The sequence below is a fragment of the Chiloscyllium plagiosum genome, unplaced genomic scaffold, assembly GCF_037043375.1.
Source record: "Chiloscyllium plagiosum isolate Xiang-an unplaced genomic scaffold, Cpla_swu_hap1 HiC_scaffold_11, whole genome shotgun sequence".
NCBI classification, from domain to species: domain Eukaryota; kingdom Metazoa; phylum Chordata; class Chondrichthyes; order Orectolobiformes; family Hemiscylliidae; genus Chiloscyllium; species Chiloscyllium plagiosum.
This window is the reverse complement of record NW_028270149.1, coordinates 20,523,075-20,536,801: the sequence shown is the minus strand read 5'-3', so window position 1 is coordinate 20,536,801 and position 13,727 is coordinate 20,523,075. Positions and strand designations below refer to the sequence as shown.

Below are 13,727 nucleotides of genomic sequence, written 5' to 3'. Positions count from 1 at the left end.
TACTGAACTGTACACAATCAGAATGTTTTTACATTTAGAAAATCTGTATCTAAATAGCTGATATGTCCAATAAACTTGAGGGCGGCTGTACTGTAACTGGAACTTGATCACAATCCAGTTTCAAAAGAATGTCTTTTCATATAAAACTTTTCTAACTTTTTTTTGTAAAATAAGCAGCCAAGGTGCAAAGCTACAACATTTTGATAAAGATTTCAGGCATGACCATTATGTAGTGCATTAAATTTGCTACAATGGTTTAGTTATAAATTTTATTCGTGTAATGCTGTGGTAATAGATTCATGACAAAAACACAGCAAACTGAAAGGGTGTGATTAGGGGAACTTTTATCAAAAGCCATATGCTGCAAATTTGAAATGACAACAGAAAGTACTAGAAATGCTCAGCAGATGTGGCTGTAGCGAAACAAGTTAATACTAATATTTTCGCCCTGTGACCTATGCAGTTTGCTGGATCAATTTTTGTTTGGTTTTGGTTGTTGATTAAATGTGATACAGGCCATGAGGATGAAGATTATTTGTTTCAGTTGCTTGAGTGGACGTCACATTTTATTTCTAAATCCATAACATAGAAGTGGCTCACGGTTACATAAACTTAACCCAAAAACTAGCCTCTCTTTGCTCATTTGTAATTTGAAATTAATTTTTGTTTAAATTTCAACAGATTTCAATATCTATCTGTCTATTAGTTTTGCACTTGCCTTGCACGTAGCATATGGAAAAATGTCTGTTAACGGAGTGTGAAGCAAGCTGACTTGATTTTTAATGATTGTCTCAAAGTTTTCAAACACTTGAGCACTATAAGACACGCTTTGAAATCTGAGAGAAAAAAATCCTATACACAGAAAAGGAACCAAATTAATTTTTTTAGGTCTTCATGATATGAACTTAGATTTGGAATTTTAAAGTTTGTTTCTTATGCTCTGGGTTCATTTTTGAAACATTGATACAGAAAAGTAAACTGAGACTTAAAGGGATTGCTATGTTATTGAACTGACTTGGAATTAAATAAAATATTTAAGTGAGCATAATTAGCTATTTTTAAAAAATATATATATTCTTATCTCATTTCAGACACTTGTAGTAAGTACTTACACAAAATGGTGGGAGAAATCTTGCTGTTGTGTGAATTTATCTGGGAAACATCTCTTGAAAGGATAGCAGCTGGTTCAATTAGCAATTTTACTGGCTAAGTTGAAACAGGAATGGAAATAAGAGTCAACTAACAAAACTTTTTTTATGTAGTGAAACCATAAAAATAGACTCAAATTTTCAAAGTCGGTTTGGTTGTATGAGATCCTGATGTTGCTAGGCCATTTTAAACTATGAAGTGAGCTGACAGACTTTGTTAACATGCGTTGATCAAAAGCAACAGCAGTAATGTGATGTAGCTTAGTTTTGTATTTATGGAGAGACACTAAAATTCAGTCTTTCATTAAAGGGAAATTACCCACATCAGGGTGGAAAAAAACAGAAGAGCTTGTGATAGTCATATGAACATGACGAGTTAATTGAATTTTTGGATGACCCAGTAGATAGATGAATGTTGAGTATATGAACTTGAGGAAAATTTGCCAGATATCACATGGAAAATTGCCAAAGATATGGAAAGGGTAATAAAATGAATTAAAATTAGTTGGAAAGGAGAATACAAAGCAGGGGTTGGGGGCTTTTGTTTTAGATTGTGAAATATAATTTCCAGCCAAAGTTCCATTCCAACATAACATTGGTTTACTATCTGTCACAAGGATTTGAATATTAACCTAGGGGAAATGGTGACATTTTTCACAAATAAAGAAACAGAAACTAGAGGTAATTCTTTAAAATATCGACAGGTATCAACAAAATTAAATGAACTAAAAGGTGGCTAATGAAATTTAATGCCAATAGAGAAAAAACAGTTGTTACACTCTGAATGGAAATAGGTTTGGTGTTGTGGCACAGCAGGCAGATTAAGAAGCACAGTTTCATAGGACATTGTAAACAACACCTCTCATTTGTAAGGCAGCAAAAATCCTGGTGGAACTTTAGATTTTGTTAAAGTGGTTTAGAATACAAAAGCCAAAGGGTAAATATTATTCTAACTAAAATCATATAATATCTCAAGCCTAACTGCTGCATGCAGTTTATGTTCCATATTACAAAGAGATCGCAGAGTAGCAATTAAGTTAAAGATGTCTTAGCTGTATTCAAGGATGATCAAGAAAGTCTGTTTCCCTCTTAACCATTGTCATCAAAACAGATTAACTAATTATTCATTGCAATTTATGAGAATGGACTGCATGTAAATTGTTTATTATATTTGCATACAAAATAACCCATACAATAATTATTGATATGGAAAGTGTTTTAGGGTGTTTCTGAAAACTTAAATACTGTATAAATGTAAATCTTTTGTTCTTTTTATTTTGTTTGAACCACAATTCATGGCTACCTATTTTGAAGTAGAAAATTATGTTTACATGCAAGGATTACTGCAAAGTGATACTTTTCCCGGCTTTTGAAAATAGGAGCAGGTTACACAGTTAGTTGGATTGATGCACCTATGTGAAAGTGAAGGCACTTTTTTCTTAAGTACACTCCCAAATGGAAATGGAAATATATCAAAAAGAATTTCATTTTTGGTAAATGGGAAATATTTATAGGATGAAATCCATTTTACTAACAGTTTTCCTGTTTTATAGGTAAAAAGTTAACATTTTGAATGTACAGGAACATTAAAAATGGTTTTAAAATGAGTTGTAGTCATACATAGATTTGAAAATTGTGTTTTTTTCTTTGTTTTTGGATATAGATAAAACTGGCCAGGCTGTATTTACTATCATTCTTGATTATTCTGAGAGAGCGTAGTGAATGCTTTCCTTTAACCACAGTAACCTTTGTAGGATATTAAGCTGCTGACATTGAAGAGGCAGCAATATAGATCCAAGTCACTGTGGTGAGTGACTTAGAGGCTGTGATAGCCTTTAAGGTCCATGGAGCTCATTTGAGTTCCCTGGGTAGCAGCCCTGTTTATTTTCAATCTGAGTCCTTTATACAGCAGACCCACTCCCTATAACGGACTTTTCATGTAAATGGGTACATGGGTGCTTTACTGGTTAATTATTACAAATAAGAGATTTCACACTGATTTGATGGTGGGGAAAAAAAGTTCAGTTGCGTGTAAGAGCATTTCTGGATATTAAAAAAAAAGATAAAGCAGATCCAAGGCTCCAAAAAAAAGCAGACTAAAAACAAATTTAAAACAAAATCAAAAATAAAGCAGACCCCGGTTGGATCTGCAGATGTGTGTGTCCTGGACTGGGACTGGTGTATGAGTGCATGAGTCATGGCTCTGTTTTGATGTTCAACGATAAATAATGTTCTTTTTGAGTCGGGCAATCTGAATTATTACCTTGGTAATGAGAGTCAAGAAGTTTTGGAAAGCCTCTGCTTTTAACAAACTCAGTAAGTCCGTGGTAGGGTCAAGATTTATAAAAATTCAGAGGCCCAATCTAAATACTTAAAGGCACAACTGGCCCCTCTACCCTATGTAGGTCTTTGGACTCTTCCATCGCCAGACCACAACAACACGACGGTTGGAGGAAGAGCGCCTCATCTTCCGCCTAGGAACCCTCCAACCGCAAGGGATGAACTCGGATTTCACCAGTTTCCTCATTTCCCCTCCCCCCACCTTGTGTCAGTCAAATCCATCAAATTCAGCACTGCCTTCCTAACCTGCAATCTTCTTCCTGACCTCTCCGCCCCCACCCCAGTCTGACCTATCACCCTCACCTTGACCTCTTTCCACCTATCACATTTCCAACGCCCCTCCTCCAAGTCCCTCCTCCCTACCTTTTATCTTAGCCTGCTGGACAAACTTTCCTCATTCCTGAAGAAGGGCTTATGCCCGAAACGTCGATTCTCCTGTTCCCTGGATGCTGCCTGACCTGCTGCGCTTTTCCAGCAACACATTTTCAGCTCTGATCTCCAGCATCTGCAGACCTCACTTTCTCCTCTACCCTATGTGCCAAAGTAGAAGCCATGTTGGAATATTTAGAGAACCTTAGCATCATACACCTAGTGCGGTTTTCCTGAATTGGCCACACCCAATGTCCCAGTTGTAAAACCTGACAACTGTGTACATTTCTGTAGGAATTATAAGTTGACAGTCAACAAGAGTTTCCCACTTAGATGCCCTATGTCACAAAAAAAATTGTATGAAAAGTTGACTGGGGGGGGGGGGGTCACACATTTTCCAAATTGAATATGAGATCACAGGAGCAAGGGAGAACCCTCAGACTCTGAGGTGAAGTGATGTGATAACCTTTTTAAGCCTCATGGGGAAATCACTAATTAATGTCCCTATGAAGTTTGATGAGTACGAATTCCTTTGATAACAGGAACACATCAACTGAGCTCTTCAGAAATATCATAAATACCCACCTCACTTTTGATGGTTTGCATTGCCCATAATTGGCTTTGCTTGGCTACACTGGTGATTTACTGGTGGTTAGTAATTTTAAAAAAATGAAACAAAAAAAAGTCATGGTGATTTTAGCATTGGGAAAGCCACTCAGTTATATGTGACAACACCTCTGGGTAGAATAAGAAAAATAAATCATAAAACAGACCAAGTCCTAGTGATTTGTTGGCGAGAAAGTTGTTTGTGTGTGATGATGATTACAGATTTAAAAAGAAATAAGCAGACCCAATGAGAGGGCTCTTTTGGTGCATTGGTAGCATATCTACCTCTGACACCAGGAGGCATGGCCTGAGTTGTGTAATAACATCTCCAAGTAGTTTGATTAGAACCTAACCATCCTGTGTTAGTGAAAGGTGCTATTTAAATGTGAGCCTTTCAGAAGTAAATGTCTAAAACGAGCAGACCGAGTTTGTATTGCCTATAACGGGCTTTTCATGTAAATTTCTAATTGGCTGCATGGGTAATTACTGGTGGTGATTGATAGTTAAAAGTCCAGGTAGTTTGGTGGTGGGAGAATGGTTCCATTGCGTATAATAGCACTTGCAGATATACAAAAGAAAAGAAACAGACTCGAGGGCTCTTGTGACACAGTATTGAAAAATGTCCATATTACAGAGGAGGAAGTGCTGGATGTCTTGAAACGCATAAAAGTGGATAGGTCCCTAGGACCTGATCAGGTGTACCCTAGAATTCTTCGGGAAGCTAGGGCAGTGATTGCTGGGCCTCTTACTGAGATATCTGTATCATTGATAGTCACAGGTGAGGTGCTGGACTACTGGAGGTTGGCTAACATGGTGCCACTGTTTAAGAACGGTGGTAAGGACAAGGCAGGGAACTATAAACCAGTGAGCTTGACAACGGTGGTGGGCAAGTTGTTGGAGGGAATCCTGAGCGACAGGATGTACATGTATTTAGAAAGACAAGGACTGATTAGGGATAGTCAACACAGCTTTGTGCATGGGAAATCATGTCTCACAAACTTGATTGAGTTTTTTGAAGAAGTAACAGAGGACTGATGAGGGCAGAACGGTGGACGTGATCTAAATGGACTTCAGTAAGGCATTCGACAAGATTCCCCATGGGAGACAGGTTAGCCAGGTTAGATCTCATGGATTACAGGGAGAACTAGCCATTTGGATACAGAACTGGCTCAAAGGTAGAAGACAGAGGGTGGTGGTGGAGGATTGTTTTTCAGACTGGAGGCCTGCGACCAGTGGAGTGCCACAAGAATCGGTACTTTTCATCAGTTATATGAATGATTTGGATGTGAGCATAAGAGGTATAGTTAGTAAGTTTGCAGATGACACAAAAATTGGAGGTATAGTGGACTGCAAAGAAGGTTATCTCAGATTACAATGGGATCTTGATCACATAGGCCAATGGGCAGAGAAATGGCAGAAGGAGTTTAATTTAGATAAATGTGAGGTGCTGCATCTTGGGAAAGCAAACCTTAGCAGGATTTATACACTTAATGGTAAGGTCCTAGGGAGTGTTGCTGAACAAAGAGTCCTTGGAGTGCAGATTCATAGCTCCTTGAAAGTGGAGTCGCAGGTAGATAGGATAGTGAAGAAGGCATTTGGTATGCTTTCCTTTATTGGTCAGAGTATTGTGTACAGGAGTTGGGAGGTCATGTTGCAGCTGTACAGGACATTGGTTAGGCCACTGTTGGACTATTGTGTGCAATTCTAGTCTCCTTCCTTTTGGAAAGATGTTGTGAAACTTGAAAGGATTCAGAAAGGATTTACAAGCATGTTGCCAGGGTTGGAGGATTTGAGCTATAGGGAGAGGTTGAATTGGTTAGGGCTGTTTTCCCTAGAGCATTGGAGGCTGAGGGGTGATCTAATAGAGGTTTACAAAATCATAAGGGATTTGGATAGGATAAATAGACAAAGTCTTTTGGCTGGGGTGGGGGAATCCAGAACTGGAGGGCATGGATTTAGGGTGAGAAGGGAAAGGTATAAAAGAGACCTAAGTGGCAATATTTTCATGCAGAGGGTGGTACGTATATGGAATGAGCTGCCAAAAGATATGGTGGAGGATAGTACAATTGCAACATTTAAAAGGCATATAGATGTATATATGCATAAGAAGAGTTTGGAGGGATATGGGCCGGGTGCTGGCAGGTGGGACTAGATTGGGTTGGGATATCTGGTCGACATGGACACCTTGGACCGAAGGGTCTGTTTCCATGCTGTACATCTCTATGACTCTATGGTGTTCCTACTTCTGAGCCAGGAGACTTGGGTTCAACTCTCTCCTGCTCCAGAGGTGTGTATAAACATACTTGAACAGGGTGATTTAAAAAAAAGTAAAGCACATCTGATGATGGTTCTGCAGAACTGTCTGTCACAGGCTGGGACTAGCGTATGTATGCCACAGGTAGTGCACTATTATTTTCAACATCACGGCGTTCCTTTTCACTTGGACTTCCTGAGTTATTCCTGATTGTTCATTCCTGATGAAGGGCTCATGCCTGAAACGTTGATTTTCCTGCTCCTTGGATACTACCTGACCTGCTGTGCTTTTCCAGCACCACTCTAATCTTGACTCTGGTCTCCAGCATCTGCAGTCCTCACTTTCGCTTTCCTGAGTTATTGCAGAGAGGAACTTGAAGTTAATGGTTTTCCCACAACATGACTTCTCTTACCCCATTGGTGGCAGAAGTTGAAGTGATGAAAGAGACTATTAAAGTATACTTGGTCAGTGTTGCAATACGCTGTAGATTCTAAATCTACAGATGATGAGTGAAGAAGATATAGAGTTTGTGTGTGGAGGAGTATTGAATAAGCTAACAACTGAATTTGTTTGAGCATTCTTGGATGTTGTTACATCTAAATGATTATTTATTCTATCACACTCACAATTTGAACTACAGATGGTAGGATTCCTTTAACAAGTAAGAAGTTGAGAATTTCTTGGATAAGTATCCAGCTTATGGCCTGTTCTTGTAGCCATGCTCTTAACATGGATAATTAGTTGTGCAACCTCAGATCTTGATGGCTGGGGACTTCGTAAAGATTGTGCCACTGAAGGTCATGGACTTGAACTTTCTTGAGCAGGTCATTACCTGCCACTGGTTAGCTCGTGCTTCATATTTGCTCTATCATTATAGTTATATATGAGCACAGTTGAATCATCAGTCATCAGTCGCACTGATCATTGGTGAATCAAGTGAAGATATTTGAGGTGAATGTGTTTCCATCGGCAACTTCTTTAATGATGATTGCCCTTCACCAACATAGCCATTTTGTCCATGTCACGTTTGACTTGACAGCTGGGGGGATTTTTGTACTCATTGACTTCAGCTTTGCTATGCTCCTTGTTGCTATTCTAGGTCAAATGCTGCCTTGATGTTGAAGGTAATCATTTTGTTTTTGTATTCAACTCACTGGGGAAAACTGGCCTTTTCATGTTTCTTAACTAAACTCATTTATGTTTTTAATTTTATGATTGGAATTTGACTTTGTCCCATTCAATTGCATAGAAATGGAAATTAGCAGAAATGTTAATGGACAAAACCTTGATTACAAAATAATGAAGAGGTTGGTAGTACAGTAATTATTTGTTTACATAGTTAAAACAGAAAATGGAGAAATTCAACAGTTCTGGCAATATCTGTGGAGAGAGAAACAATTAATGTTTTGAGCTTGAATATTAATTTGACTCAAAACGTTAACTTTGTTTCCACAGATGCTGTCGGTTTGTCCAGCATTTTCAGTTTATGCTGTACTTAAGATTTCCAAAATCTACAGTATTTGCTTTTAATATTTGATCATAAATGGTTCCACAACATCTGGTGAGGAACACTGTATTAATGCAAATACCCGAAGGTTACTGTTCTGCTAATGGCTTCACAAAAGTATCATTTTGAAGTTGTACAGGGCTTTGGTGAGAGCTGTTCTGGAGTACTGTGTGGCAATTCTGGTCATCCTGTTATAAGAAGGATGCTATTAAATTGGAGAGGATTCAGAAAGGATTTACCAGGCTGTTTCCGGAATTGAGGGTTTCAGTTGTAAAAATAGGCTGGGACGTTTTTCATTGGAGCGTAGGAGGTTGATGGTTGACCTTACTGAGGTTTATAAAATCATAGATAAAGTTAATGACAAGGGTCTTTTCTCTAGGGTGGGAGAGTTCAAAACTAGAGGCATATTTTCAAGATGAGAGGAGAAACATTTAAAAAAGACATGAGAAGCAACTTTTTTCACAGAGAATGGTTCGTGACTGCAGTGATTTGCCAGATAAAATGGTGGATGTAGGAACAGTTAGAACATTTAAAAAACATTTGGATAAGTTCATGAATAAGAAAGGTTTGGGTGGATGTGGGCCTAGCATAGGCAAATGGGTCGAGCTTAGTTTGGGAACATGGTCTGCTAGACTGGTTGAAACGAAGGGTCTGTTTCCATGCAGTATGACTATCAGATTGCTATCTCTCTCAATATTGACGTGCATTAAATAGCATGACATTGTCATATTTGCATTATAGATATGAATTACATCATCCACAGGTGTTTATGGTTTGTAATTACATGTATAAGTGTCTTTTAACCATGTCATAGAGTCATAGAGATGTACAGCATGGAAACAGACCCTTCGGTCCAACCCGTCCATGCCGAACAGGTATCCCAACCCAATCTAGTCCCACCTGCCAGCACCCGGCCCATATCCCTCCAAACCCTTCCTATTCATATACCCATCCAAATGCCTCTTAAACGTTGCAATTGTACCAGTCTCCACCACATCCTCTGGCAGCTCATTCCATACACGTATCACCCTCTGCGTGAAAAAGTTGCCCCTTAGGTCTCTTTTATATCTTTCCCCTCTCACCCTAAACCTGTGCCCTCTAGTTCTGGACTCCCCGACCCCAGGGAAAAGACTTTGCCTATTTATCCTATCCATGCCCCTCATAATTTTGTAAACCTCTATAAGGTCACCCCTCAGCCTCCGACGCTCTAGGGAAAACAGCCCCAGCCTGTTCAGCCTCTCCCTGTAGCTCAGATCCTCCAACCCTGGCAACATCCTTGTAAATCTTTTCTGAACCCTTTCAAGTTTCACAACATCTTTCCGATAGGAAGGAGACCAGAATTGCACGCAATATTCCAACAGTGGCCTAACCAATATCCTGTACAGCCACAATATGACCTCCCAACTCCTGTACTCAATACTCTGACCAATAAAGGAAAGCATACCAAATGCCTTCTTCACTATCCTATCTACCTGAGACTCCACTTTCAAGGAGCTATGAACCTGCACTCCAAGATCTCTTTGTTCAGCAACACTCCCTAGGACCTTACCATTAAGTGTATAAGTCCTGCTAAGATTTGCTTTCCCAAAATGCACCTTGAATTTATCTGAATTAAACTCTGTCTGTCACTTCTCAGCCCATTGGCCCATCCTGTTGTAATCTGAGGTAACCCTCTTTGCTGTCCACTACACCTCCAATTTTGGTGTCACCTGCAAACTTACTAACTGTACCTCTTATGTTCTCATCCAAATCATTTATGTAAATGACAAAAAGTAGAGGGCCAGCACCCATCCTTGTGGCACTCCACTGGTCACAGGCCTCCAGTCTGAAAAACAACCCTCCACCACCACCCTCTGTCTTCTATCTTTGAGCCAGTTCTGTATCCAAATGGCTAGTTCTCCTTGTATTCCATGAGATCTAAGCTTGCTAATCAGTCTCCCATGGGGAACCTTGTCGAACGCCTTACTGAAATCCATATAGATCACATCTACTGCTCTGCCCTCATCAATCTTCTTTGTTACTTCATCAAAAAACTCAATCAAGTTTGTGAGACATGATTTTCTACGCACAAAGCCATGTTGACTATCCCGAATCAGTCCTTGCCTTTCCAAATACATGTACACCCTGTCCCTCAGTATTCCCTCCAACTACTTGCCCACCACCGAGGTCAGGCTCACTGGTCTATAGTTCCCTGGCTTGTCCTTACCACCCTTCTTAAACAGTGGCACCACGTTTGCCAACCTCCAGTCTTCCGGCACCTCACCTGTGACTATCGATGATACAAATCTCTCAGGAAGAGGCCCAGCAATCACTTCTCTAGCTTCCCATAGAGTTCTCGGGTACACCTGATCAGGTCCTGGAGATTTATCCACCTTTACCGTTTCAAGACATCCAGCACTTCCTCCTCTGTAATCTGGACATTTTGCAAGATGTCACCTCTATTTCCCTACAGTCTATATCTTCCATATCCTTAGTTGAGTGATTATCAAGCAATCTCTTGGGGAGTGCGAACTGACTATTAAAAGTGTGAAATCACACTTTTTCAGTCTTTTGTGAACTTTGGGGAGATTTAAGAAAAGGTCAGTTTTTTTCTAACCTTTTTCACTTGTCATTCTCTTAATCCAATTATTCTCTTTACTATCTTTATTTTTCTTTCTGTACTCAATATGGCATGAATTCATCCTTTCTCAGTCCATTTACTGGCTACTTCCCAATCCTTTAAAGTTTACCATCTACTAAGTTATCCTTTTCATAGCTGGATCAGTTAGGATCCGTTGGGAACCTTTGCTGTGTTTTATGTTGAAGAATGTATGGATAGTCTGCATAACTTTAGATGCCCACTACACCAAAATCTGGGTCATTACTCATCACCGATGGTGAAATCTTATCGGGCCTGAGTTGCATGGCTACAGCACGATGTGTGAAAGAATTGGATGAAAAGTCCTTTGAAACCCACCGTGATATCAAGATTATCTCACTCCAAAGGACATTACAGCGCAGTACAGGTCTTTTGGCCCTCGATGTTGCACCGATCTGTGAAACCATTCTGAAGTCTGTCTAACCTGCACTATTCCATTGTCATCCATATGTTTATCCAATGACTATTTAACTGCTCTTACAATTGTTGCTGGCAGGGCGTTCTATGCCATTACTACTCTCTGAGTAAAGAACCTACCTCTGACATCTGTCCTATATCTATCACCCCTCAATTTAAAGCTATGTCCCCTTGTGTTAGCCATCACCATCTGAGGAAAAAATGTCTCATTGTCCACCCTATCTAATCTTCTGATCATTTTGTATGTCTCTATTAAGTCAGCTCTGAATCTTCTGCTCTCTAACGATAACAGCCTCAAGTCCCTCCATTTCTGGGAACCTTCTGGTAAATCTCCTTTGCATGCATTCTCATGCTTTCCACTCCCTTCCTATGATGTGGTGACCGGAACTTTACACAATACTCCAACTACAGCCATACCAGAGTTTTGTACAACTGCAACATGTCCTCATGGTTCCGAAACTCAATCCCTCTACCAATAAAAGCTAACACACTGTGTGCCTTCTTAACAACCCTATCAACCTGGGTGATAAATTTCAGGGATCTATGCACATGGACACCAAGATCTCTCTGCTCATCCACACTACCAAGAATCTTACTGTTAGTCCAGCACTGTGTATTTCTGTTACTCCTTCCAAAGTGAATCACCTCACATTTTTCCGCATTAAAGTCCATTTGCCAGCTCTCAGCCCAGCTCGGCAGCTTACCTATGTCCCTCTGTAATCTATAAAATCCTTCTGCACTGTCCACAAGTCCAGCGATCTTTGTGTCATCTGCAAATTTTATAACCCATTCTTCTATGCCCTCATCCAAGTCATTTGTAAAAATGACAAACAGTAGTGGCTCAGAAACAGATCCTTACAGTACATCACAAGTAACTGAACCCCAGGATGAAGAGTTCCTATCAACCACCACCCTCTGTCTTCTTACAGCTAGCCCATTCTGATCCAAACCGCTAAATCACCCTCAATCCCATGCCTCCGTATTTTCTGCAATGGCCTCCCGTTGGGAACCTTATCAAATGCTTTACTGAAATCCATATACACCACATCAACCGTTTTTACCCTCATCCATCTGTTTAGTCACCTTCTCGAAGAAGTCAATAAGGTTTGTGAGGCAGACCTACCCTTCACAAAACCGTACTAACCATGCCTAATAAAAATATTCCTTTCCAAATAATTATAAATCCTATCTCTTATAATCCTTTTCAACACTTTACCTACAACTGAAGTAAGGCTCACTGGTGTATAATGGCCAGGGTTGTCTCTACTCCCCTTTTTGAACAAGGAGAAATATTTGCAATCATCCAGTCTTCTGGACTATACCTGTAGACAATGACGACATAGAGATCAAAGCCAAAGGCTCTGCAATCTCCTCTCTAGTTTCCCAGAGAATCCTAGGATAAATCCCATCTGGCCCAGGAGACTTGTTTATATTTGCACTTTCCAGAGTTGCTAACACCTCCTCCTTATGAACCTCAATCCTGTCTCGTCTAATAGTCTGTATCTCGGTATTCTCCTCGACAACATTGTCTTTTTCCTGTGTGAATACTGACGAAAAGTACTCATTTAGCGCCCCTCCTATCTCCTCAGACTCCACACACAACTTCCCACTACTGTCCTTGACTGGCCTCAATCTTACTCTTTCATTCTTTTATTCCTGATATACCTATAGAAAGCTTTAATGTTTTCCTTTACCTACCTGCAAAAGACTTCTCATGTCCTCTCCTGGCTCTTTCCAGCTCTCTTTCTAGATCCTTCCTGGTTCACTTGTAACTCTCAAGCGCCCTAACTGAGTCTTCACTTCTCATCTTTACGTAGGCCTTCCTCTTGACAAGGTGCTAGGTGAGGCCATCTTTAATACATTTCTCAAGCATTGTTGCAGTATTCTCACTGGGGAGGGGTAGTGACGTGCCAGTGGAGAGGGATCAATACTTGTTAAATGCCTTGTTAACATTACAAGTTGCTTCATTGATATTCAGCTTCATCATAGCAAACTCATCAAGCAAGTTAGATGTCAAGAAAACTTGACATGGAAATCTGAGTGGCAAATTCAGCTGGCTGCTTGTTCCTCACTGTTGGCTGTGACCAAACTGCAGTCCAGGGCATGGTTAGCATGCACTAGCCGAATGCACGTCTCTTCATTGGCATTTGGCATCATGACTATCCTGGCACTTCTACTATGCAAGTGTGCTCGAAAAGGGCAGTCTGTCATTCTAAGGCATACCAATAGCTAGCATTGAAAGGCTACAGTGGAGATATTTAGTGCAATCTATGTGACCTGCATTCTGGCAGAGTCGAGAAGATCATTGGCCTTCTTTCTGCATTGTTGGTTTTACCTTGACACCCTAGAACTGGCAGGAGCCCAGATGGCAGCTTCAGACTAGGCTGGCAGAGCCTGGTGGTACTACCTCATTTGCCAACCCTCTGGGAAGAGTAGACCTTTTATTTT

The 13,727-nt window shown here is 40.2% G+C and overlaps 1 protein-coding gene across 1 annotated transcript in view; it reads left to right on the top strand.

The window, feature by feature from the left end:
• Window positions 1-13,727, top strand: part of ar (androgen receptor) — a 237,269-nt gene that overhangs the window by 3,233 nt on the left and 220,309 nt on the right. The gene's annotated exons all lie outside the window — the stretch shown is intronic.